General features: G+C 46.7%; 1 protein-coding gene and 1 non-coding gene across 5 annotated transcripts in view; one reads left to right on the plus strand and one right to left on the minus strand.

Moving 5' to 3' along the window:
- Positions 1-24,453, plus strand: part of Grip163 (gamma-tubulin complex component 6) — a 525,896-nt gene that overhangs the window by 68,648 nt on the left and 432,795 nt on the right. The gene's annotated exons all lie outside the window — the stretch shown is intronic.
- TRNAS-UGA (transfer RNA serine (anticodon UGA)) lies at positions 13,163-13,235 on the minus strand. Its single transcript has one exon. It is a non-coding gene; the product is annotated as a tRNA-Ser (tRNA).

Consider the following 24,453-nt stretch of genomic DNA (forward strand, 5'->3'; position numbering starts at 1 on the left):
AAGGAAACTGCTGTACATTACTACAAAGATTACTCATGTGCAGATGATGCGTCAATTTTTTATCGCTTGGAGGCATGTCCTACCGATTTTGATAGTGGTGATGTTGGTGTTTTATGGGAACATTTTAAAAGCAGTTTGCTGGGCCAGTAGGTTGTTTAAAAGTTTGCTGGGCCAGTTGGTGCATGGTGAACATATAAGTGTTTCCAGCAAGTACGGACACGAGCACAAGTAAGTAGAAATGGACAGGACAATGCTGAACTTACAACTGAAGTTTATTGTGATGGTAAAGTGAAAAGATTAAAAAAGAACCAAGCACCACTTAACGTCATAGCACAATCCAATGGAAGCCTTGCAAGAGCATTGCATCATTCAAAGAAACAATATTTCGGTACAGTGCTGCCAGGCTTTATTAAAACCGACCAAACTAAATTTTGGAACTACTTGAGTGAGAAAAAGAAACCAGTTTCACAGATTTCTGCTAACGGCATCATGATTAATGAACAAAGTGACATTACCGCACAATTCAATATATTGTCACGAGAGGAAAAGCCAGCCAGTCAGTTCTAAGTGAACAGCCGTTTACAGTTTGTTTTTGCAGCAGCTACCACGCACAATTCTTCTTCCTCGACTTCTAGCGTAACTAGTGTGTGCCATTACCCCTCCCTCCAAAAAAATAAAATAAAAAAATAAATAAAGTTGGGGAGGTGTTAAAGGCCACAAGGAGAAAATAAAAGAAATGAGAAATACAACGGACGTGACGACAGGGGCCGCATAACAAAGTTTGTGGATGAGAGTCAGCGCGAATGGTAGGGCTTCATCCTGGTAACGTGAACAATGTCAGAGGAATGTGGTCTATGGGAGTGGTGTGAAGTGTCAGCTGGAATAACTTCGTAGTTGACAGGACTTAGACGACGCAAAACTATGTAGGGTCCAAAGTATCGGCGCAATAATTTTTCTGACCGGCCTCGTTGACGTATAGGGGTCCAAACCCATAGAAGATCTCCCGGGTTGTATGTGACGTCTCGATGGCATATGTTGTGTCGACGAGCATCTTGACTTTGTCGGGATAGAATTCGTTGCCACGCAAGGTGCCGCGCTGCTTTGATACGCTGAACAAAGGCATCTGTATCTGGTGCGGTAGGTTGAGACGAAGTTGGTAGGAGCATCACGTCGAGCATAGTGGTGACGTCGCGTCCGTAGACCAGACAAAAAGGAGGAAACCCGGTGGTTTCTTGTAGGGCAGTGTTGTACGCGAGTGTCACATACGGAAGCAGTTCGTCCCAATTTTTATGATCCGTGGCAACATACATGGAAAGCATATCCGCAATCGTTTTGTTCAGACGCTCAGTTAACCCTTTGAGGGTCGAATTATTTTGAAGAAAACTTTCCCAGGTGGTCAAATTACTTTATTGCGGATCTTGAATGTACATGATGTATAAAGTCAGGAATAAATAGTAAAAAAATATTAGGAACAGTGTTTTGGTGTCGGCATCACTCAGAACTGCAAAATGTTCAATAGTATTTCAGAGTGTGGTGCTCCTTGAAACACGAGTCTCTGCACAGCCGCAGAGAGCGAGAATACCTCATGAGCGGCGGTGATAAAGAGCTAAGAGCAGTGCCAATCAAGATAGAAATCAACTTCCGCCGCCCCTGCGATAGCGTGCCGACAAAGATAAAAATCACGTTTCGCGCGTCTCCGTCGCGGCGGAACTGAAACCGCGAAAGCGCGCTGCCGCTGAGAGCGAGAATACCTCGCGAGCAGCGGTTAGGCTAAGAGCAGCGCCAATGAAGATAGAAATCAACTTCCACCACATCTGCAAGAGAGTGCCGACAAAGAGAAAAATAACGTTTCGTGCGCCTCCGTTGCGATCACGCGGCGAAACCGAAACTGCAAAAGGGGTGTTGCCGCAGTCTGCGCGATGCGCTGAAGCTAGAAGTCAGTTCTGTTTATCTCCCCAAGAAGGTAGCACAAATTTCAAACGCTTCTTGTAAGTCCTGAGAGGTGGCAGCACCTCCCAGTGAGCATGCATAGTCATTATGGCGCGAAATTTCAAATGGAGCGTCGAAACCGTACCCGTATGGCAAAGACCTTGCGGGACAGAAAACCGCCGGCGTACATGTGCGGCGAAAACCGTCAAAGGGTTAAACCGTTAGTCTGCGGGTGATACGCAGTTGCCGTACAGTGCGTTGTTCCACTCAGCTGCAGAATATCTCGGACCAACTGGGCAGTGAAGGCCGTACCATGGTCTGTGATGACGACAGTAGGAGCAGCATGTCGAAGGACGATATTTTTGATAAAGAAATTAGCAACATCTGAAGCAGTAGCTCGTTGAACGGCTTGTGTTTCGCAGTATCGAGTGAGGTAATCGGTGGCGACAACGATCCAGCGGTTACCAGCCGAAGACTTGGGAAATGGGCCGAGTAAATCCATCCCGACTTGTTCAAAAGGTGAACAAGGAGGTCGGATAGGCTGAAGTAGACCGGCTGGTTTCAGTGGTGGAACTTTGCGACGCTGGCAACCTCGACAACTTCTGACGTACTGCTTCACGGTTTTTGTGAGTTTTCGCCAATAGTACTTCTGCTTGATCCTCGCGAGAGTACGTGTGAAACCAAGATGCCCGGACGTTGGTTCGTCGTGGCATGCATGTAGAACGTCGTCGCAGAGAGTAGCGGGAACAACGAGCAGGAAAACGGTTGCCGTAAGGTGAATGTTCCGCTTGTATAGGATGTCGCCACGTAGGCAGAAAGAGGACAAGTGAAGCGCGAACTACCGTGGGGGTTGTGGGCGGCTTCCTTCAAGGTATTCAATCAAGGGCTGGAGCTTGGAATCTTGGCGTTGCTGTTGAGCAAGGTTTAAAGACGGAAGAGTACAAAGAAAACCAGAATCGTCGTCAGTATCTAGTGGTGCGGGTTTGGCGGGGGCGCTGGAGAGACAGTCGGCGTCAGTGTGTTTCTGGCCAGACTTATAGACGATGGTCACATCAAATTCCTGCAACCGAAGGCTCCATCTTGCGAGACGGCCTGAAGGATCGTTGAGATTCGCCAGCCAGCAGAGAGAGTGGTGGTCGCTGACGACACGGAAGGGGCATCCGTACAGGTATGGGCGGAACTTCTGGATAGCCCATGTGACCGCCAGACATTCTTTTTCAGTTGCTGAGTGGTTTTTTTCAGCAGCAGACAAGGTTCGGCTGGAATACGCAATAACGCGCTCAACACTAGCTTGAAACTGTACGAGTGTCGCTCTGAGACCAATGTTACTAGCATCAGTATGGACTTCTGTGTCAGCCTCGGTGTCAAAGTGACCAAGGATCGGTGGTGTCTGTAGACGTTGCTGAAGGTCGTGGAAGGCGTCGGATTGTGCCGGGCCCCAAACAAATGTGATGTCGTTCTTGATGAGTCGTTGCAAAGGTTCGGCAATTTCACAAAAATTGGGTACAAAATGGCGGTAATACACACAAAGCCCTAAAAATCAGCGGACATCGTGTTTTGTCTTCGGTATCGGGAACACAGCAACTGCCATGGCTTTGTCAGGGTCAGGACGCACACCGGTGCTGCTGACAATATGACCTAGAAATTTGAGCTCCTCGTAGCCAAAGTGACATTTTTCGGGCATCAGGGAGAGGCCGGCGGTGCGGATAGCTTGAAGAACCGCCTCAAGCTGCTGGATGTGTTGTTCAAACGTGGTGGAAAAAACAACTACATCGTCTAAGTAGACTAAACATGAGTTCCATTTGAGGTCAGATAAAACTGTGTCCATCATGCGTTGAAATGTGACCGGAGCGGAACACAATCCAAAAGGGAGGACCTTAAATTGATAGAGACCGTCGGGTGTTATAAACACCGTTTTTTCCTGGTCCCGTTCATCAACTTCAATTTGCCAGTACCCACTACGCAGATCCATTGAAGAAAAGTAACGGGCATGTCGCAGGCGATCCAAGGAGTCGTCAATTCGAGGAAGTGGGTAAACGTCTTTTTTCGTAATCTTGTTCAGTTTGCGATAATCGACACAGAATCGTAGTGAACCGTCTTTCTTTTTAACTAATACAACAGGTGAAGCCCAAGGACTTGTCGATGGTTGAATGACATCATCGTCGAGCATTTGTTTAACTTGATGACGAATAGCATCCTGTTCTTTCTGCGACACGCGATAAGCGTGTTGGCGAACAGGTTGGACGGTCGGTTCAGTGATGATTCTGTGTTTGATTAAAGGTGTCTGTTTGACCTTCGATGTGGTGGCGAAACAGTCGCTAAATGACGATAGCAGAGTGAGGAGCCTCTCGTTCTCGTTTTGGTCTAGCTGTGGGTTGACGTTGATGTGACTGGTCAAGTCCACATCGCTGGGTTCCGGAATCCAGATTGTCGTTACCGAAGCACAGGAGTTGGACTCGGCCACTGTTTCAAAGTAGGCCATGGTGGTATGCCTCACAAAGTGCTTGTATTCGCCACTGAAGTTGGTAACTAGAATCGTGGTTTGCCTATGTTGGAGCTCTACGAGACCTCGTGCGACGCCGACTTCGCGATCCAGCAATATGGTGAGGTTACCTTCGGCGATGCCTATTCCTAGTTGGTCTTGGGGGCATTCAATGAGGACAAAGATGCTACTTCGAGGCGGTAACGTCACGCAGTCATCAACCACGCGTAAAGCCGCGCGGTGATGTTCATCCTCCACACTCGAATCCGAAGAAACATAGTTATAAAAAGTCACGAACAAGTCACGAAGGTTAATGATCGCCCCATATTCCTGGAGAAAATCCATGCCCAGTATAACTAGCCGAGAACACTTGGGCAGCACAAGGGAAGACGCTACGAAAGTCGAAGTAGAAATTGCAAGTCTGGCGGTTCATCGTTTAATGGGTGACACAAGGTGTCCACCGGCCGTAATCAGATGTGGGCCGTCCCATGCTGTCAGCACCTTGCGTAGCCGAGTGGCCAGTGAGGCACCCATAACCGAGTAGTCAGCTCCCGTATTGACAAGTGCAGTTACCGGATAACTGTCGATGGAAGCAGTAATAGCAGCAGAAGTTCTTTTTGCAGTTTCGAATGAAGGCGGCAGCGGTACGTCGTGAGGGGATGGCGTTGGTGGAGGATATTTGATGGTTCGCATGACAGCGGCCTCACCCCCGGAGGTCGCCGTTTTCAGTTTCCCTGGCGCGGGCTTCCACCGTTGACTCCAGCGGAATCAAAGGCGGGTAGAGCACGGTTTGGTGACGCGCATCGGTGAGGTGAAGGCGACCGTGACTGTCTTTGCTGTGGGGCAGGAGGAAGCCGGTTACTTGTAGTATTGCTCGATTTCGTGTGGGCGTTCGCCATAGCGCGGGCAACGGGCGTCCGGGTGGTATCCCCGCAGACCAATCCGTCGGTACTGGCAGTCGCGATACATGTGACCAGCCTCCCCGCAGTGACAGCACAACGGACTGTTGTCGGGGGTGCGCCATTCTGTAGATTTGCGCGGACCAGGATGAAAGGGTGTTTGCGGATTCGTGTGGTGGATTGGACTTGGGGAGTGTCGAGAAATCCCAGCGGGCGGCTGCAAAAAAACGGCCCGTCGACGGCGCGCAAGCCCGAAGAGCATCCGCGTACGAGAACGTGGGAGGGTCGGGTCGTGTTGGTGGCGAGGGATGAACCACTTTGCCGATTTCTTCCCAAATGACATCCGTAAGAACCGCGGCACTGGGAGGTGTCGGAGCCAATGCATAGGACTTCTGCAGTTCTTCTCGAACAATTTGTTGTATTAGCTCGGTAAGGGACTCCCTGTCATCATTTGCAGGTACGAGAGAGCATGCAGCAGTCGCAGTCATGGTGGTCTGGCGTTCATACTGCGAGAGCCGCTGCCGAAGCATACATTCCATGACTGTTGCCTCATGAACGAACTGAGAGACTGTAGCAGGAGGATTGCGCACGAGGCCCACGAAAAGCTGTTCCTTTACACCTCGCATTAACAGACGCACCTTCTTGTCTTCTGGCATTAGTGGATCGGCCCGACGGAACAATCGCGTCATGTCTTCGACGAACATGGCGACGGTTTCGTTTGGCATTTGGAACCTCGAAGACAGTGCCTGTTCGGCTCTTTCTTTCCTTTCGGGAGTGCTGAAGGCTTCGCAAAGCAGTCGGTAAAACTCCTGCCAGCTGGTAAATGAGGCTTCGTGGTTCTCGTACCATGCTCTTGCCGCATCTAAAAGGGAAAAGTAGACGTTCTTCAACTTACAGCGATCGTCCCAGTCGTTAAAGGCGGCGACCCGGTCGAAATAGTCCAACCAGTCTTCAACGTCCTCAAAGGCGTCGCCATGGAACAGGTTAGGCGTGCGAGGCGCATTGAGAATGCATGGTACGGCAGAATTTGGGATCCCCTCGGTTTGGCTTGCGGTAGTTGTTGACATCTTCCTGACGGAGCTTGCCAGGGGACTGTATTGCGGTGGAAGACCTTGGAGGCGACGGCTGCTTCGATAGATTTCTGCTGTCCCCGAGGTACTGGCGTCGGTAGCTTCTGGTTCAGGACCCGTCGGCATACGATGAATGCCTACCCAGCACCTCCACCAGTTTGTCATGAGAGGAAAAGCCAGTCAGTCAGTTCCAAGCGAACGGCCGTTTACAGTTCGTTTTTGCAGCAGCTACCATGCACACTTCTTCTTCCTCGACTTCTAGCGTAATTAGTGCGTGCCAATATACTTCAACAGCATATTTTCTGCTGCAACTGATGGCCTTCCCGCTGCCACAGACACTGCGATTACAAGTTTTTCAAATATTAGTTACCCTGGAGTGCTCTCAATGCTAGTTAACTTGAAAACTAAGACTTCTTCTGGACCTGATAACATACCAAATGTTTTTCTTCTCCGGTATGCCGAACCTCTAGCAAAGTACCTTGTCATCATATTTCATGCTTCCTTGTTGTGTTCGAGTTTGCCGAAGGACTGGAGGACAGCTCGTGTGGTGCCCATTTTTGAAAAAGGCGACCGACTACTTTTAGAAAACTATTGCCCGATCTCACTAACATCAAGTTGCTGTAAACTAATTGAGCATGTTATTGCAAAAGCCCTCCATGATATTCTTGAGGAGAACAAAATTCTTACCAACTCTCAACATGGTTTCAGAAAGGGATATTCTACAGTAACAGAACTAATCACGGTCATTCACACTTTTGTTTTTTCCGTTGAAAACAACAATCAAATTGATTTAATTTTCTGGATTATGTAAAGCCTTCGATAAGGTACCTCATTCCAAACTAATATTTAAACTAAAAGCTATGGCATACCAGGAGTACTTGTTTCTTGGATCATTGAATACTTAAGCAATCGCAAACAGTTCGTGGATGTAGGTGGGCATCACTCAGCCTGTCTTCCAGTGACGTTGGGGTACTACAGGGAAGTGTACTGGGCCCTTTGTTGTTCCTCATGTATGTGAATGACACTGTTGATATTGTAAAGCCGAATGCTCAAATAAGACTATTTGCAGATGAGTGCGTGTTTTAAAAAATTATCCACACTAGTGACCAAGATGATCTCAATGATAGCCTCAGTAAAATTTTCTGTTGCTGCACTCAATGGGGGATGACCTTGAGTATTGAAAAAAGTGTTTTTCGTCACATTTCCCGCAAGAAAGCATCTCTCCCTTATAGTTATATTGTCGACCCTCCTGACATTTTTGCGGCCGGCATACCTGTCACCGTTCTCTCTCTGGCTGCTTTTCGTGACATTGGAGCTGAACAATGTCGGGACGCTTCCTTACGACGCTTTATTCAACGGTTCACTTCAACGACGCCCGATCCTTCCCTTCGCATGTTTGAACTCCAAGATGGTATATTGTACCGCTTTAACATGCGCTGGATGGCTCTGCTTGACTCTTCGCTATGCCTGAGCATTTGCGTCAAACTGTTCTCGCTCAGCTTCATGATTGACTGCATTCTTATGACGACTTATGGCTGCGTTCGTCGGCGCTTATTTTGGCCTGGTCTATACCGTGACGTCTGCCGTTATGTCGCTGCGTGTGATCTTTGTCAACGACGCAAAAAGCCGACCACACTCCTTGCTGGTCGCCTTCAACCACGTGACATACCATCAGAACCATTCTTCCGTGTGGGTGTTGATCTTTTAGGCCCTTTTCCTACGTCTGCTTTGGGAAACAAGTGGATTGCTGTAGCAACAGACTAAGCCACCCGATATGCAATCACACGGGCTCTCCCGACAAGCTGTGCAACTGATGTCGCCGACTTCCTCCTAGATAACATAATCCTTCACCACGGTGCCCCTTGACAGCTCCTCACCGACCGAGGCTGCTACTTTCTTTCTAAAGTTGTCAATGACATTCTACACTCGTGCACAACTAAACACAAACTTGCTACTGCTTACCATCCACAAACGAACGGTCTAACCGAGCGCCTTAACCGCACTGTTACTGACATGCTGTCCATGTATGTCTCCTCTGACCATCGCGACTGGGACATTGTGCTGCCATTTGTTACTTTCGCCTATAATTCGTCTCGCCATGATACCACAGGCTTCTCTCCATTCACTCCATTCCATTCCATTCCATTCACTCAAAGCACAAGAAGCACGCCATATTGCCCGATGTCAACTTATGGAGTCGCAGGACAATAAGTGGCACTTACATGACGCCCGCCATTGTGACATCCATTAGGCACCAGTTGCCCTGGTTCTCCTTTGGTCGCGGTTGCGATGCGTTGGCCTCTCAGAGAAGTGACTTTCACGCTACTCTGGCCCTTCCCGGGTCTTGCGTCAAGTAATGTCACTTACGAAATCGCCCCTCTTGAGCCTACCGTGACTCAGCATATCTCCAACGTGGTCCATGTCGCGCGTCTTAAGTTGGATCACTCGCCCGCCTCCTAACCAGCACCGAGCCGGTGCTTCAGCTGTCGGGGGTCATGTGAAACGCTGATGAAGAAGATGTTTTTAGCTTGATCGTAAGAAGACGACGCTCTGGACTTCACGCACTGTCTACCATCTTGTCAGCTGCTGCAGTTATTGTAAATATCCTGTAAATATATACATCTGACTGTTTTTAACCCCGTAACAATATGCTAGGCTCCTCCGCACTTAAACATGTTTCTAACTATAGATATTTAGGTGTCACCCTTTGCAGCAACCTGTCCTGGCACCTTCACGTGCAAAATATATCTTTCTCTGCTTTCCGTAAACTGTGCTTTCTCAAATACAAGCTTAAGCACACCCCGACCTCTGTTAAACTGCTTGCTTATTACTACTTAAAGGGACCCTGAAACGATCTTGACGATTTTCTACAAACGTACTGAGTCGTTAAGAGTAGGTCCTTCTGATCATTAATTGACACATTTAAGTGCTCTGTGTGAAGCGTTTAATTTATTATAAGGTTTTAAAGATGCACATCGCTGCCGATTGCAGCACATTGCTCGGCGGAATTTTAAGCCGCCCCTGCCCATATGACGGAAATCGCCCATATGACGTCAGTGGGGCGAGCTATCCGATTGGCTGACCAGGGCGCATGATCGATAATTTTTCCAACTTTATGGTAAACAAATGATGTTTGTAATAGTTGGAATGTTAGTTAATTTGTTTTTATAGAAAGAAAGTAACACAAAGAGAATGCACAAGAACAATTTTTCAGTACACTTAAGCACTTCCGGCACACAGCAAGTGTCGTCTGCTTGTGTTACAACGTGCTCCGTCTTTGACGAGAGCTCCGCAGTCAGTGTCCGTCTGTCTTTTCGCGAGCACTATGATTCGACTTTGTTGCGTTGTGGACTGCAAACATAGCGACTGGCAGTGTATCAAGCTGCGATGTCGTGTCCTTCTGCAAGCCAGTAGACGAGCGGACTGGCTGTAGCGCATTGGACAGCCGCTATCCGATGGGCGCCAGGATTTGTGCGATTGCGGCCGTCGCCTTACAACGGAAGATTACTAACGCAATATCGTTTCGCGAGTCTGGTATTAGGGTAAACGCAAGCGCAAGGGGACAGGGCCTGGCCGTGTCCCCTTATGTGTCGTTTCAGGGGATGAACAGAAGCACAAATGTGAATGGTCTGCACGGAGCAGCCACCTGGTGGCATAGAGCTCAACCACACACAGTAGCAGTAACAAAATGTATTCTTCTTTGCTGCTGGTGTAAATTTTTCTCAGGAGTGTAATCATTAACACATTGTTTTTGTAAATGTTTAAAATGTTTTACACTTGGTTAGAGCAATATTAGCTCTTTCTTTAGCAGGTTAAGCTCTGCGCCAACGGGTGGCTGGACCGTGGAGACGGATCAGGCAGCTCTCGTACATCCACGCTAAAGTTCCTTCATCAGCTTGAGTTTATGCCTTTACCGTTCCGTCGAAACGTTCTGCTAGTGTGTGATTACCGGAATACAGAATGCTTGCAACGCACGCTGCTTCGATTGCTCTCGCTTGGGGTTGATGGCCAAGCCGCTAGCAGAGACGTTGCGCGTGGACGTGGGCGGGCTCCAGAACACCTGGAAGTGGACGATGTGACGTCGCATCGTGACGAAGAACCAGTGAAGGTGGAGCTTAGTCCCGATCACTCGGCGAACGAGTTGAGGAGGAAAAGCATGGCTAGGGAGGAGGGTAACTTGTAATCGCTTGTAGCTACATTAATACGTAACGCTTCACTTAAATTGTGGTGCGAATGTTCTACGTAAGCTGTACCCTACGCGTTTACAAAATTTGTCCGAACCGTTCCAGGGGCCCTTTAATTCGACCGAAGCTCAAGTACGCCTGTATTATTTGGGATCCCTACTCTCAATGTAACATAAAGAAACTTGAACGAATCCAAAGACAGGCTATCTGGTTTGTTTACAACAAATTTTCAACATTCGACTCGCCAACTGAACTAATGAGGTCTAATAATATTCCTACACTTGAATCGCATCGAAAAAAATCATTGCTTGACTTTCTTTCTCAGTTACTTAATAAAAAATTGGCACTCGACGCAGCATTGTAAGTCCACTAGTAACGAGACCTACTCTCCAACATCACCAGAATGCACTCACCCCCTATTTTTCCCAAACCAACCTATTTAAATACCCTTTCTTTTCACGCACCATTAATGACTGGAATGACTTGCCTTTATGAAACTTGTATCATGATTGTTTACTTTGTGTATCAACATTATTGCCATATTGTTGCAGCATTTTGTTGTATTGACGTTGTTTTACTTCTTGTGACCTAATATTGTATTATCCACCCTGCATGGACTTCGTGTCCGCAGTATGCTTTGAATAAAAATAAATAAAGAATAATATGTTTTGATATCGAGGTATTTTGAAACACACGAGGATGAGAAGGCCTGAAGGAGCATCTGCACTGTGCTTTGTGGCTTGCACGGGACTCCGTTCATGCTGCATCAGCCCGAAAAGCAGTCGCCAGGTTTCACTGAAGAAAAAGAAATGTAATTTTCTGTGACAAATGCAGCCACCATTGTTTCCAAATTTCACTCCGCAAAATGGCGCCAAAGGGCAAGAATACAGCCAATATTCCCAATGTGCTCAACCTGAAGAAGCCCGGCGTTGTTCTAATCGTTGTGCATGAACCACGATGTGCAGAAAAAGAAAATGAAAGAAAGAAAAGAAGAAAAAAAAAAGATTTCTACAAACCCAGTGCTTGCTGTGCCAATAAAAGAATGTGCAAACACAGCAGGAAAAGCGGCAGCAAGCAATTGGTGAGCTCTGCAAGGACATGCATAACGTCTGTGACAACCATAACTGCTGTTCCTGGAGGCCCTATGTTGCACCATTATGGCTCCGCTTGCCGGCAATGACTTCAGGATGCAGCGACATGATGCTGCAGTAGAATGGAGTGCTCCAGCAACCCAGGCCGTCATCATAAAAAGACCCACGTTTTCGTGCTGTGTCGCACAGTTGATTGGGTGCTTTAATCATAGGGGCTCTCCTTAGTTCGAACTCCGTTTTGTTCGAATATATTTGCAGTCCCCTTGGAGTTAGATTTTACGAGATTCTACTGTATGACCCAGCAGTAGTAGCTCGAAGAACGCCAATTTTGAGTAAATATTTCCCACATTTCATCACTTGCCATTCTTTTGCTTTGAACCTAAAAGCCACAGCTACATCAGCATTCACAGAAAGTGAATTCTGATGCTCCTGCAACTTGTTTCATTGCAGAGAGGTAATATCAGTAAGTTCTGCAGAAAAATTTTGCAGACTTAGTTAAACACATTCTTCTTTTTCTTCACATTTAGGTGTAATGTAGTTAATGTTCTATTGCCAGTGACACTGTGTCACAGATTCTGCCAGATGGGAGACGGACTGGGTCACAATGCAGGCGCAACACACATCTATAATTCACAACGTGTATACCAACTGGAAAAACCGGGAATTTTCTGAATTTTGAATAGTCTTGAAATACTCAGGGAAAACTCAGGAAATATGTGCTTCTGTCAGGAAAAATTAGCTGTAATATAATGAAAGGGAACGAAACTCACGCTAATGCTGGCTCGAGTAACAGAGAGGAATTGTACCGAATCGTGTTTGCAGTGTGTCGCCGGCTGGAGGAGTTGACAGTCAACAACCAATTTTTCTGGACGCCCGATTTTTCAGACATGCCCGATAATTTGGACAGCTTCGCAGAGTCAACATAGAGAAATATGGAGTCAATGTATAAGAACGTGTGACATTTCCGATGCAAGGACCCTTTGCTGTCTGATTTTCCGGACTTTTTGCCTTGATCGCAGGTCCGAAACGGCATTAACCAAAGCCACCACTGCTGCCATTTTTAGTATCTTGCTGCCTCGAACCAGCGCTCTTGCACGCAAATCCGCTGGCAGCCATAGCCACCACCGCGGCAACTCTACGCCTAGCTGCTTCGATGTTCGCTGTTAAGCTTCTTATCATGTGGTGCTGTATTTTTCATTGAAAAAATTTGCCGCTGTCGGCGAAAGCACTGACTCCTCCTTTGTAATCCTTACGATTCGCTTCGAAGCTTGGAAAGCACGTCGCGTTGCTTAATGCCGGCTTCCAAAAGTCGTTTTCACCTCAATACAGCAGTATTACGCGATGAAGCATACCAAAAGTGGGAAGGGACAATTGTCACTGGACACAGTATCATAAGAAGCCAACAAAGACTGACACCAAGGACAACATAGGGTAAATTACTTGTGCTTAATAAATGAAACAAAGAAACGATATATTAATGGAAATTAAAGTGGATGAAAAAACAACTTGCCGCAGGTGGGAACCGAACCCACAACCTTCGCATTTCACGTGCGATGCTCTACCAATTGAGCTACCGCGGCGCTGTTTCCCCATCCACTTTCTTGGGTATTTATGTGTGCTAGTAGAACCCTGGGAGTGTTAGCCAGCACCATCACTCACAGACCTTGGCGGCGGACGTGGAACGCCCTTTTTGCCGCAGGCGTCACGAGAACGTGATCTTTTTGGGTGAAGGCAACTGGTCAATAAACCCACACATGCTACCTGAAGGCATCAATGTTGCCGGATTCGAGACGCTCGTTATGTAATAAATGAGAAGAAAGGGAGTTAACCGAGGGTCCCGATTTTTATTAGTCATATCATAAGAAGCCAACAAACACTGACACCAAGGACAACATAGGGGAAATTACTTGTGCTTAATAAATGAAACAAAGAAACGATAAATTAAAGGAAATTGTTGGCTTCTTATGATATGACTAATAAAAATCGGGACCCTCGGTTAACCCCCTCTCTTCTCGTTTCCAACTGCTTTTGTATTTAACCAGTCAAAGCGAAACCAATTGGATAGAAAACGAAACGACACTTTTACTTTAAAGTTTGAATAGCAGCGTAAGGACAGCAGAGGGGACAGGAGAGAACAGAATGCTAACTTCAACAGTTTGTTTTCTTTTCAGAAAATATAGCAAGTTTTATAGCCACACATTATCACACCAACCAGGCGCAGAATGCTGCAACAAAGCCATAAAAAAATTCAACGTGGCATCGATAGCCCGAGTTATCTGACCTCCTTGTTAGTTAACGCGACAAAGGAGGTACTGGCGCACTCATCTTTTAAACATAGAATTTTTCCTGCTTCGATTATTTCATGCATGACACGATCACTGTGTTTTGCCATGGTGCTACAGTTTTTGTCTCTTGGCTTACATCCACACAGCAGCAGTGGGCAGAAAGCCAACCCTGTTTAGCGCGTTCAACATTGTACTTGTGCTCTTTCAGTCTTTCATTAACGCAGCGGCCTGTTTGTCTGATGTAATATTTACCACAGGACAAGGGGATCCGAGACATCATATTGTTTTGTGCAATCTATGAATTTATTTTTCTGTGGGACAAGGCACCCTTGTTTGGGCCTAGATGTGGGGATGGTTATTTTGCACAGGTTGCCTAATTTTTCACGAGCAGAGAAGACAAATTTGACGTTAAAACGCTGAGCAAGTTAACTATTCAGACTGCTCACTGAAGCTGTCAATCATTTTATGTTTACAGGAGTTTGTTAAAGCATTTTTGCAGCATGAGCTAATAATGCCACATTTTATAAGGTTAGAGTACGTGAAGTTGAATGGAATAAGTGGCTTGTTGCCATGTGGGTAGTACATCCAACAAGCAAGGTTTTTGTGTAAAGATAACTTAACCTCTAGGAACCTTATTACACCATCCTCAGAAAATTCACGGGTTGGTTCTGGTGGTTTAAAACATTTGCGCACTGTGTCCAGAACTAAAAAAGCATCGGACTCGTATGAACTGGCATCACTGTCAAGAAAAATGAGAAAGTCATCCCCGTATCTAAAAGCAACTAAGACATTAGGGCTGATAAAAGCATCCGACACAGATCTGTCAAGTTTTGCTAAAAACCAGTCACTTAATATGGGAGCGATGCATGATCTAATGAAAATGCCTTCATTTTGGAGGTGAGGTTTACTATCCGAGTGGAGGTAAGTCGACTGTAGATAAGAGTGGAGTAATTCTAAAAAACCACTGATACTGATACCAGACTGAGTCTGGAACTTTTAAGGGCCAAATTCATCAACGCATTCATCAATGCGTTGTGAAGTGAATGCGAAGTGAAGTAGTGAAACATGTGGTATAGAATAATAAAGGTCCTTAACGTCAACTGAAAAGGCAAACAGGTTTTCATTGCATCGTGAGCTGACAAATTACTGGACTGCACCAGAGTTTTTCTGCAAGAAACGAATCGTCCACTTTTAAACAATTTAGATTTTTCTGTAAGAAAAGAGCGACACGTTTTTGCCAGGTGCCATTTTCTGAAAGGATAAGACTAAAAGGCATTTCAACTTTATGGGTTTTTGAAGTGAAGAAAACTTCAAGAGAAACATTTTTTGAGTTGGACATGCCCTTAAGAACAGATTTGAGGTTTAACCTATGAAAAATGCCATTGGCTTTGCTTTTGATCTTTTTCATGGACACCATGTTGTGACAATCAAGAAAGGAAAAAAAGAACTTGTGTTGCGCCTTATCCTGATCCAGAGAAAACACGGGGAAGGTGGGAGATGGAAATTCAGGACGATGAGCAAAACGAGAACAAGGTGAAAGCAGGAGCCCGCTTTCACCTTGTTCTCGTTTTGCTCATCGCTTTATCCTGAAACAGCTTAACAGACATGACTGCATAGCCACCCTCTTTGTCTGCAGGGAGAACACATAGGGAATGTTCTTTTAGAAAACAAGTAACACATTTTACCGGTAGTTTTGAAAAACTTGGCTTACGGCGGCTCAGGACGTCAACATCGTCTGTTATGCATCGCTTATGCTCGTGCTCAGAAGCACGCTGGGAGACTTACCTGACGGTAGCCAGGAGCTCCGGCGGGGAACGCTTCGGCTCAACTGCAAACTTAGGTCCCAGAGAAAGCACATCGGTCACGGGCTGGGGAAGTGCAAGTTTTCCGGGTTGTGAAGCACGCAATTGGGCGATTGCTGCCTCATAGGCACAAAAGTACAAAGCTGAAGAAGTTGGGTGTTCCAGAGAAACTCAGTGAATTGTGAAACAGTTCGACTAAGTTCTTGAAGCCTCCTCGCAGCCTCAGCGGGACGGCTGGTGACACGTAGATGAGCACACAAATACTCATTGTACAACCGTGCTTGCCTCTTCATTTCAGCCTTCGGGATTTTGCAGATTGTCGTCCCGTGTCCTTGAGAAGGAGTGAAGCCACTGAAAAGTTGTCGAATGTCGTCAGAAAGCACTCTTTTTTTCAGATACAGAACGAAAGCGTGCACACTTGGCAGGTGGCAAGTGCAATGATGTTGATGATAGCATGTGGCTGAAGCGGTAGGCATTGAGAAGGGCCCGTTGTGGCTTTGTCGTGGCATTCCGCGCATGGTTGGTGTGATAATGTGTGGCTATAAACTTGCTATGCTTTCTGAAAAGAGAGTAAACTGTTGGAAGTTAGCGGTCTGTTCTCTCTTCTTTCCCCTCCTCTGTCATTGTGCTGTCATTCTAACTTTAAAGCATGTTTTACCAACAAGCCCGACCCTACACCCTTCTTAACGACACTTTTACACTTGATACGCAGTTTAACACGTTGCCATAGTCATGCGTGCGATTTTGATTTCCAAAGCATATAATGAAGCACAAGTGTCTAATAATATTGTTATGTGTAGCTGTAGCCCAATGCTATATACATTTATTCAAAGGAAGCTAACGGAAGGCCACAATGGTGACTATCAAGCGGGTTCACATCGTCTTCCTCCTCCTCAGTGCAGCCACACTGTGGTGGCTGTTTCGTAGCATCACCCCCGGCAGTAGAAGCACCGCCCCGGTGCTTAATCTACACATTCGCGGTGAAAGGTTTATGGTATGGCTTTAGTCTCACCACGTGAACGATGTCACTTGCAGCCGACGATGACGCTGAGGGGTCGGCGGGGACGACTTCATACGTGACATCGGTCACTTGTCACACCACACGGTATGGGCCAGTGTAGCGCGACAGCAGCTTTTCAGAAAGGCCCACACGTCGAATGGGTAACCAGAGAAGCACCAGAGAACCCGGAGTAAAGTGCACGTCGCGATGGTGGCAATCGTAGAGGCGTCTCTGATGCTCCTGTGAGGCCTCGAGACGGGTGCGGGCGAGCTGGTGCGCGTGGTAGGCGTGTGCGATCATGTCGCGGGCGTATTCAGTGGCTGAACGTGTGGCTGAGGGCAACAAAGTGTCTAAGGGCAACGCGGGTTCTTGGCCATATAGGAGGTAGAATGGTGAATAGCCGGCAGTGTCGTGATGCGATGAATTATACGCGAATGTCACATATGGTAAGTGAAGATCCCAGTCGTGGTGGTCGGTCGCAACGTACTTCGAAAGCATGTCAGTGATGGTCCGGTTGAGGCGCTCCGTGAGGCCGTTGGTCTGTGGGTGGTAGGACATGCTGAACTTGTGCTTCGTCGAACAGGAGCGGAGGATGTCCTCCACGACTGCCGACAGAAAGCTGCAGCCACGGTCAGTGAGTAATTGGCGCGGAGCACTGTGCACTAAAATGATGTCATAGAGCAGAAAGTCAGCAACATCAATAGCACAACTTGTCGGAAGGGCTCTGGTGATAGCGTACCGCGTAGCATAATCAGTAGCGACGTCGACCCATTTATTTCCAGAGCCCGAGAGAGGAAACGGTCCAAGCAGGTCTAGACCAACACGGAAAAAGGGTTCCGGTGGGATGTCGATGGGCTGGAGACATCCAGCTGGAGGTGTGGAGGGCTTCTTCCGGCGCTGACAGGGCTCACAAGCGGCAACGTAGCGCCGCACGGAGCGGGCGAGACCCGGCCAAAAGAATTGACGTCGTACATGGTCGTACGTGCGCGAGACGCCCAAGTGTCCAGCCAAGGGAGCATCGTGAAGTTGTTGGAGGATAGTCAAACGCAGGTGCGATGGAATTACGAGCAGAAGGTCAAGGCCGTGTGGATCGAGATTGCGGCGGTATAATGTCCCCTCCTTAAGGAGAAACATCCGGAGAGAGGCGTCGCCAGGCGTTGACTCCAGATGGTCGATGAGGGCTCGTAATGAGGGATCACGGCGTTGCTCGTTGCCGATTTCAAGCAACTGGGACACAGAGAAAACACAAGCGATGGCGTCCGCATCAGCTGGTTCATCGACGGTGTAACGGGACAAACAATCGGCATCCTGGTGCAAGCGTCCCGTCTTATATACCACAGAGAAGGTATATTCTTGCAGGCGTAATGTCCAGTGAGCGAGTCGTCCTGTGGGGTCCTTAAGCGAGGATAGCCAGCAGAGCGCGTGGTGATCAGTGATGACACAGAAGGGGCGTCCGTACAAGTATGGATGAAACTTCGCAACAGCCCACACAAGAGCGAGGCACTCGCGCTCTGTGATTGAATAATTGCGTTCGGCGGGTGATAGAAGTCGGCTGGCATAGGCTATAACACGATCATGTCCACGCTGGCGTTGTGCTAACACTGCTCCTATGCCATGACCACTGGCAACTTCCGTTGAGGCAGACGGGTCAAAGTGGGCCGAAATTGGAGGCGTGGTAAGGAGAGTAGTGAGCTGCGAAAAAGATGCGGCATGGTCAGGTCCCCAAGAAAATGGGGCGTCTTTCTTCAAGAAGTCGGTAAGGGGACGTGCGATGGTCGCAAAATCCTTCACAAAGCGTCGGAAATAAGAGCACAGCCCTGCGAAACTGCGAACGTCCTTGGTAGACTTCCGAACAGGAAAGTTCGTAACGGCGCGAATTATGTCCGGATCAGGTCTCACACCTCGGGCGTCCACGAGGTGTCCGTGGACGGTGATTTGGCGGCGAGCGAAATGACATTTTGACGAGTTCAATATAGCAAGTGCAATTTTAAGAAATAATTAGGTTGTACCCAATAACAGCCGACTTAAGTACAGTGATATCATAGACTACATCCAAAGTACCAAGATTTCATTGCCAGGCCTCATTACTTACTGGCTCATTTAAAATTCTAATTCATACTTAAATCGTGAACGGCGTGCTGGATTCTATCACTGTAAATGATGGTCATTTCATTTCCATCAATGTCTCACAACACATGTTGGCCAGTTATCAGAGTGGGCACGGGAGAGCAGCTACCATGCGGTCGCTGCTAAGCTCTCCTTTCTGCTTTCTTGTGCAGATTGCTGTTTTCGGCTCATCGTTGTCACCGTCTAGCACGTGTGCTACGTCTACATCTCTATCGAATTTCCTGCTGGATCCACCGCTACAAGCAGCTGACAACAGCCTTGATTATCTGAGCGTGGAAGACGTAATCATCTTCACGCCGGTATCAAGTGGGACACGGACACTGCCGCCAGCGGCAGCACTGCAGCGCTCAGATTTAAGCAACTGGCATCAGCAAGGCGCTTCCAGTGGGCACGGGAGAGCAGCTACCATGCGGTCGCTGCTAAGCTCTCCTTTCTGCTTTCTTGTGCAGATTGCTGTTTTCGGCTCATCGTTGTCACCGTCTAGCACGTGTGCTACGTCTACATCTCTATCGAATTTCCTGCTGGATCCACCGCTACAAGCAGCTGACAACAGCCTTGATTATCTGAGCATGGAAGACGTCATCATCTTCACGCCGGTATCAAGTGGGACACGGACACTGCCGCCAGCGGCAGCACTGCAGCGCTCAGATTTAAGCAACTGGCATCAGCAAGGCGCTTCCAGTGGGCACGGGAGAGCAGCTACCATGCGGTTGCTGCTAAGCTCTCCTTTCTGCTTTCTTGTGCAGGTTAGTCAGACCGAATCGCTTTTTTGTAAGCGTACAAATAATGTCGGTTTGCTGCTCTTCCCTTGCCCACAAGTGCTGGCTGCCACTCTGAGTGATTGTGTCTCTGTTGCTATGTTGCTCTTACTTTCCGGGGATGTAGAATTAAACCCTGGTCCCCATACTGAAGCTCAACATAAGCACAATGAAGTTATGGCCGCGATAGCTGCTTTGTCGATCAAATTTGACACGCGACATGCCGAGATGATGAATGCCATAGCTGACCTAAAGGCTAACCAAGAAAACCTTACTGAGACTGTTGCAGACCTTTCCAATAGATTGACTGCCGTGGAAGCTGCGGTTGAGTCTTTTGAAAATATGCCTTCAGGAAGTGATATTACTACTGCAGTCCATGCAGCAGTTTCAAATGAAAGCGCTGCGCTCGCGTCAAGACTAGACGTTCTGGAGGACCATTCAAGACGCGACAACTTGATCTTCTGTGGGATCTCAGACAACGTATCAGAAACGTGGGCTCAATCGGGAGACCAGATCCATCACTTTCTTAGCAAGTGTCTCAAGATGAATTCCTCGGAAGTCGCAATCCATAGGGCTCATAGGCTAGGCACATTTTGTCGGCAAGACACGGCCTGTTATAGCTAAGTTTGTGTCTTCCAAAATGAGAGACCATATACTCTTGCAAAAAGCGAAGTTTAAAGCCGATGGTATTTCAGTCGGCGAAGACTTTTGCAAAGCCACTCGTCAATCGCGGAAAGCACTAAATGATTTTGGCAAAGCCAGCGGCCAGTCTTTTTCTTTGCGACATAACAAACTAATCATAGGTAAAAAATGTTACGTTTATTGCGCAGCTACAGATGAAGTATGCAAGATCGGACCAGCTAGGAGCGCGATTACCCCAACAAACAACAAACCATCGGGTCCACAATCTTCACATTTGGGTGCAGCATAGCTATCTCATGTTCCAAAGCAAGCAAACTCCTTATCACTTCTTTTTACAAATGTCCGAAGTATTGCCAACAAAGGCACATCACTGTCATCACATATCGACGCATGCTCAGCTGATATAGTTGTGCTCACCGAAACATGGCTTTCAGCAAAAATTAAAGATAGTGAAATACTAGACTGTCAAAAAAAATATAACTTTTACAGGTACGATCGCGATTTCCGTACGGGCGGAGGTGTACTGATTGCCGTGAGCTCTGCTATCCATTCCTTCACTATCTCCATTGACTCACCATTAGAAATAGTTTGCACTCTTGTTGCTTTTCCCACTGGCGACCTCATCTTTTGTGCGTGTTATAGGTCCCCATCCTCCACTACCAATTTTTGCACTGACCTTCATGATGTCCTTAACAAATTAGTTGTTCGATAAGCAAAATCACATTTGTTCTTACTAGGTGATTTCAATTTTCCAAACATAGTGTGGCAAAACGGTGTTCCCTCCCTTAAGCAGTCATCTTCCGAGTGCACCCATTTTTTAGACATCTGCGCTGATTTTAATCTAACCCAGCTGATTCACGAACCCACACGCACTACCAGCACTTCCTCTAATACTTTAGATCTCTTTTTTACAACAGCTCCAGATTTGGTTTCTCCTCCAACATACCTTAAAGGAATAAGTGACCACTCGCTTCTCCACTTAACACTTAAGAAGAAAGTTCGCTCGAAGAAAACCGTTAAAACTATATGTGATTACAATGCTGCCGATACCACATGCATTTTAAATGAACTAGACTCATTTATTACTGACTACACAGTCAACTTTTTTGAACGTACCGTTGAAGAGAACTGGTCATTGTACAAGAACAAACTGCTAACACTAATGGATCGCTATGTGCCTAAAAGAAAGGTTGTTTCGAGTCCTTCCTCGCCATGGTTTACTGGAATTCTACGCCGTCTGCGCAACAAAAAGAAACATATTTTTCGTCGCGCCAAAGCAACTAACCTTCCCGAACGCTGGGCAGCATATCATTGCATTCACGCTGAATATACTATCGCTATTACAAATGCAAAAAAGATTTTTTTCGATAACACCCTCCCATCACTTTTGCAGTCTAATCCACGTAAATTCTGGAATATTGTTGGTGGCAAAGAAAGCAAAACAATCCAACTAGCCCGTTCTGACAATGTCGCGATCCCTCCGAACCAGTGCTGTTCCGTTTTGAATGATGTATTTGCTTCTATTTTTCACAAATGGGCTCCTGCCACTCTACTGTCGCTAACTAAATGCTCCTATTTACCAGTGAACTCCATTTATATTGATTGGGTCGGCACACAAAAGTTGATTGAAAACCTGCAAATATCTTCTTCATCAGGTGAAGATTCAATTAACTGTAAAATGCTTAAAAGTACTGAACCATATTCTTCCATTATGCTTTCGATGCTCTTTTCCCAGTCTCTAGGTTCCTCAGTTATTCCAAGCGATTGGAAGGTTGGCAAGGTTGTTCCGGTCCCTAAATCAGGTAACACTCATTCCCCCGATAACTATCGTCCTATATCACTGACAAGTATACCATGCAAAATATTGGAGCATATTATACATTCTCATCTGATTGATTTCCGTGAGTCTAATTTCTTCTTTTCGACTGAACAATACGGTTTCAGGAAAACATTTTCATGTGAAACGCAACTCATATGTTTTACTAATGAACTATTTACCCTTACTGATATGGGCATCGATGTAGACTGCGTGTTTTTGGACTTTGCAAAAGCTTTCGACACTGTTTCACATGATCTCCTCATTCTTAAACTTAGCATGCTTAACATTGACCCTAATGTACTAAACTGGATTAAAAGCTTTCTGTCTAATCGAACTCAGTACGTTTCAGCTAATGAATGTTCATCCTCTCGCACTTCAGTAACATCGGGTGTACCACAGGGATCGGTACTGGGACCCCTGCTTTTCCTGATTTACATAAACGACCTTCCTAAATGCATTTCCCATTCATCTATCAGGCTTTTCGCAGATGACTGCGTCATTTATCGCAAAATAACTAACAACACTGATTCTGATAAGCTTCAAGACGATCTTAGAAGCATATCCAACTGCTGCGATAAATGGCTCATGCGACTAAACATTAATAAATGTAAAACAATGCATGTATCAAGCCGCACTAACACTGACAACACGCGTGTTTACTTACTTCACGATACTTCTCTTGAATTCGTCAACTCTTACCAATACCTAGGTGTCCATATTTCACGTAACTTATCATGGCATGCGCACATCAAACATGTCACTAACAACGCTAACCGGGTTCTTGGATACTTGCGTCGAAATTTCTCTGCTGCATCTATGCCGATAAAGCTTACCCTCTACAAAACATTAGTGCGACCAAAGCTAGAATATGCATCCACCGTATGGGATCTGCATCAAATCACACTGATAAACACGCTAGAATCCATCCAGAATCGCGCAGCACGTTTCATCTTATCTAACTATTCCCGTTACGCCAGCATTACTTCCATGAAAAACACACTTACATTACCGGAGCTTTCATTGCGCCGTAAATGTTTTAGACTGTGTCTTTTCCACAGGCTGTATCACCACAACCCACTATTAAAGGATCATCTTATTACTCGCCCTTCATACATTTCATCCCGTTTCGATCACATGTTTAAAGTTGGTATTCCATATTTTAGAACAAAGATGTGTCATGGTTCTTTTATTCCTAAAACCAGCGCCGACTGGAATGACCTTCCTCCCTCCATCGCTGCCATTTCTGACGTTGGCAATTTCAAGACTGCTGTATTTTCTGCCATTTTGTAATGCCTATTATTGTATAACTATGTACTTTTTTTCACTTACCACTCCTTTCTGTAATGCCTTCGGGCCAGGAAAGTATCCGAAATAAATAAATTAATAAATAAATCAGTCCCTTTAAGGGAGGGACCCTGAACCACCCATCAGGCTTGATGAAAAAGCAGTCTGCAGATAGCATACGCTGCTGGGAACATCTCAGCCAAATTTTGCAGTCATGCCTGTGTGGTGTGGAAGCTCACAAGGGGAGCGTCAAGTCACCTTTTCCTGAAACACTTTAATCAAATGAGGCCTTCTCCTTAGCCGCTTCCCCGCAGGGGCGTCTGCGTCAGCAGGCGTTTGGTGTGTTGCGACACCACGTACCCGAGCACACGAGGGTTGGACCCTCCCACGTGTAGCCGTGCGCGGCTTAGCCGTGTCTGGGGAAAGGGGGATCCTGGAGGTTGAACCGATGCTGGGTGTTTGGACCTTTAAGGCCCCCCCGGCGGAGACAACACACCTCTTTGGCCTCTGCTTCACATAGATGGCACCCCCGGGCTGACCCACCCGGGGGAAATCGGCGGTCGCCTTTTCCTGTCTCTCTCTACTCAAATCTTCGTCTTTCTCTCTCACTTTTGACCTTTCCTGTCTCCTATTTACTTCATTTCATTTCCAAGTTTCCGGGCGGCTAGGGTTAACCATGTGGGCGTGGCCGTCCTTGGTCATGGTTATATGGTTATAGCAGTTATGTATGGCTAGTGGTTTTTGAAACACTCCCGTGTTGGGCTCCATGGTGGGCGGCCAGCTTAGCTGCTGAACTTATATGCAATTTCATGGACAGAACCCTCTCTTCAACAAAAATTGATCGGAGGCCGAAAAGGCACCGGACCGAAGTAATGAACTTCAATAAACCTAGTGATAGCTTCACAAAATTTTTTGTCATCACGTCTGAAACTGAACAAAAAATTCAAGACATGTCCCCCTTCCTCATCGCCAAAGCACTTAACGAGTGTATTGGTGAGACCTACAAAGCCAAGAAAATGAATTCTGGAGACCTCTTGCTCGAAGTTATGACGGCTGAGCATAGCAGGCAGATTAAGAAACT

This window comes from Dermacentor variabilis, chromosome 9 (assembly GCF_050947875.1).
Source record: "Dermacentor variabilis isolate Ectoservices chromosome 9, ASM5094787v1, whole genome shotgun sequence".
Classification (NCBI taxonomy): Eukaryota; Metazoa; Arthropoda; class Arachnida; order Ixodida; family Ixodidae; genus Dermacentor; species Dermacentor variabilis.